We start from the raw sequence: 3,528 nt of genomic DNA, 5'->3' as shown, positions 1-3,528 counted from the left end.
TACTCCAGGTTTACATACACACGTACGTACGAAAACACACACACACACACCAGGAACACCTGTCCTACCCACCAGACGTGCAAGTACCCCCAGGAACACCTGTCCTACCCACCAGACGTGCAAGTACTCCCCAGAACACCTGTCCTACCCACCAGACGTGCAAGTACCCCCAGGAACACCTGTCCTACCCACCAGACGTGCAAATACTCCCCAGAACACCTGTCCTACCCACCAGACGTGCAAGTACCCCCAGGAACACCTGTCCTACCCACCAGACGTGCAAGTACTCCCCAGAACACCTGTCCTACCCACCAGACGTGCAAGTACCCCCAGGAACACCTGTCCTACCCACCAGACGTGCAAATACTCCCCAGAACACCTGTCCTACCCACCAGACGTGCAAGTACCCCCAGGAACACCTCTCCTACCCACCAGACGTGCAAGTACTCCCCAGAACACCTGTCCTACCCACCAGACGTGCAAGTACCCCCAGGAACACCTGTCCTACCCACCAGACGAGCAAGTACTCCCCAGAACACCTGTCCTACCCACCAGACGTGCAAGTACCCCCAGGAACACCTGTCCTACCCACCAGACGTGCAAGTACTCCCCAGAACACCTGTCCTACCCACCAGACGTGCAAGTACTACCCAGAACACCTGTCCTACCCACCAGACGCAGACGTGCAAGTACTACCCAGAACACATGTCCTACCCACCAGACGTGGAAGTACCCCCCAAAACACCTGTCCTACCCACCAGACGTGCAAGTACTCCCCAAAACACCTGTCCTACCCACCAGACGTGCAAGTACTACCCAGAACACCTGTCCTACCCACCAGACGTGCAAGTACTACCCAGAACACCTGTCCTACCCACCAGACGTGCAGGTACCCCCCAGAACACCTGTCTTACCCACCAGACGTGCAAGTACCCCCCAGAACACCTGTCCTACCCGCCAGTACCATTGATGCAGTTGAGGACATAAATGGAGGTACATATGTAACAACTTTGAACTGGAAATTTAATGTTCCATATTTACTGTATACACCATCCAGAATACTTGTATTATTCAGTCTTAGTTTTGCACTGCTTTATTTCATTTTCCAGAACAAATTTATCCATGACCGGTTAGCAGTAACAGTGCAGGAAGGTTTGTAGTCACCTAGTGACATTAAACCAAACACCACTAGAAGCAACTTATGTGACTGATTTCCATAGTGTCTAGAATGGTTTCCAAATTAACTGAATAATTAGTTATATTTTGACATTACAATACTTGGTTCTTTGGCTAACTGACTTCAGTCCACTGAGGAACCAAACGTTAGCCGGGAAAACTCGGCGTTGCTGACGTCTGGTTGTAATTGAGAAATTTGAAGAACTCATTTTCGTTGACGCTGTATAACTGTGAAACCAAGTTATCAAAGGGTAACTTACCATCGTTGCCGCCTGCACGTTTAGCTGACGCTTGTTGAGGTTGTAGCTGATGAATGAGCAGCGTCAGGAGGAGACTCAGTGTTGGGGAAGGCACCCGACACCTTCTGTTGTCACCTACATCCATCACCATCACGTGAGCGCCTCCTGTAACTACACCAGCACACAGGTCAGGAAAGATATTGGAAGCTTTATTACTCCCAGAGCTGCGACCAAAACGGTCCTTCAGCACCAGGAAACAAAATTATTGTATTTGCTCACACACAAAAAATACTCAAGGACTTCTCGACCATTACTGCGTACCCACACCAAGTCGTAATATTTCTTACAACATAAATCACACGAGTCGCACAACTCCAGCAGCTGTGTGAAGTCCTGGCTCTTCCCTCCTCCAGTGACGCTCCTCTCACAAAACTTACTCTTCTTAATTTATTCCAGCTTCCACGCTCAACCTCCAAAACGTCTTTTCTCTACATAAAAAACTTTCAGGGACTTGATAGGGTCGAGGGAGAGAGAAATAAAGACAAATGCAGCATAATATGACCGTTTATTAACTACATTTCGCCCACATAGTGGGCTTTATCAAGTCACAGATCTGCTTGTGACTTGGTAAAGCCCACTGTGTGGGCGAAACATTTTCAGTAAAGTATCGCACTATATTACATTTGTGCCTATTTTTCCATCGTGTCGATATTTTATACCATTTATCTCCATCGAGGAAGAGTGTGCCTCATCTTGTAACTAGCGCCCACTAGCTGGGTAACTGCTGCATAATAAAGCTAATAACTAACTAGAGGAGTCACAGGGACATCAGGAAATATTTCCTCAGCCTTGAGGGGTCAAAAGTAGAATGACATGCACGAAGTAATAATGAAGCAGGCTCTATACACAGTTTTAAGAATAGGTATGACGGGGACCACTAGACTAGGGGGAACACATCACGCAAGATGAAGAAATTTCTTCAGTGTTGGAAAGCTCTAAACTCAAAGGAGTTATATAGTGCCTGGAGAATGGGTGTCATTTAAATTTGATCCAAGGAAGCAATAAATTCAATTGGATCAAGAGCCTCTCACCAGCATTAAGGCACCCACACTCCTTGAAAGGTAACGGCAAGACTAAGGGCCAAGACCTGAGACTAACCTTGCAGCCACAAGTAGGTAAACGCGCGCGCGCGCTGTCCAGGAGCTGTTTCTCGACCCCTGCAATTACAAATAGGTGAAACACATACACGCACACGGTCCAGGAGCTGTGTCACGACCCCTGCAACTACAAATAGGTGAGTACACACACACACACGGTCCAGGAGCTGTGTCACGACCCCTGCAACTACAAATAGGTGAAACACATACACACACACGGTCCAGGAGCTGTGTCACGACCCCTGTGCGAGGGCACAGCTCAATATAAAAGCAAAATATTTTCCGTAAATAAGATAGTCAGGTAATGATAATGTGGGTCAAAAATACTGCCAAAAATCTACTATTAAAGACGCACAATATTGACCTAAATTATTGATGTTTATAATAAACATCGTATGTCAAAAATTAATTAAATAAGTGCTTTGTTTCAGAAATTAGAATATATGGGAAGCGTTAAATCTGTAGGGATCACACTGCGCTTGGGATCCAAGGAAGGAGGGGGAGGGCTGCGCAAATTCCTTGGATGGCAGGTGACAGATTCACTGCGCTACTCTGAGAAAACTTCCCATGCTTCAGTTGCTGCCTTGCAACATTGCACAGCTCCTGATGACGCACTCAGAAGTGTGAAAGTACTTGACCTAAAGATTTCCACCCCCGTGGCTTGTCTTGCATAATATATAATATATATATATATATATATATATATATATATATATATATATATATATATATATATATATATATATATATATATATCCCACACACAGTCAAAAATAAAAAAAAAGATAAAATTTACAACTAATAAAAGCAAGGAACATAAATACTCAACACAAATACTATCATACTAAGTTAAAATAAGTGGCAACAATTAAGAGCCTCATTCCCCTTCTGGAAGGTAACACGGGAAGAAGGACCGGATCCAGTTATTTATTCTTAGGAAATGCTAAACAGAGCGT

General features: G+C 45.2%; 1 long non-coding RNA gene across 1 annotated transcript in view; it reads right to left on the bottom strand.

Moving 5' to 3' along the window:
• Window positions 1-1,005: 1,005 nt before the first annotated feature.
• The window catches only part of LOC138854013 (uncharacterized), a 15,948-nt gene continuing 13,425 nt past the window's right edge, over window positions 1,006-3,528 (bottom strand). The window contains exons 2-3 of the long non-coding RNA XR_011393193.1: window positions 2,574-2,632; window positions 1,006-1,586 (exon numbers count right to left, since the gene is read on the bottom strand). This is a non-coding gene — a long non-coding RNA (uncharacterized lncRNA). The remainder of the gene's footprint in view (window positions 1,587-2,573; window positions 2,633-3,528) is intronic.

The sequence above is a fragment of the Cherax quadricarinatus genome, chromosome 46, assembly GCF_038502225.1.
Source record: "Cherax quadricarinatus isolate ZL_2023a chromosome 46, ASM3850222v1, whole genome shotgun sequence".
In the NCBI taxonomy this organism is placed as follows: domain Eukaryota; kingdom Metazoa; phylum Arthropoda; class Malacostraca; order Decapoda; family Parastacidae; genus Cherax; species Cherax quadricarinatus.
Note: the sequence above shows the minus strand (reverse complement) of the source record. Positions and strands in the feature narration are given on the sequence as shown.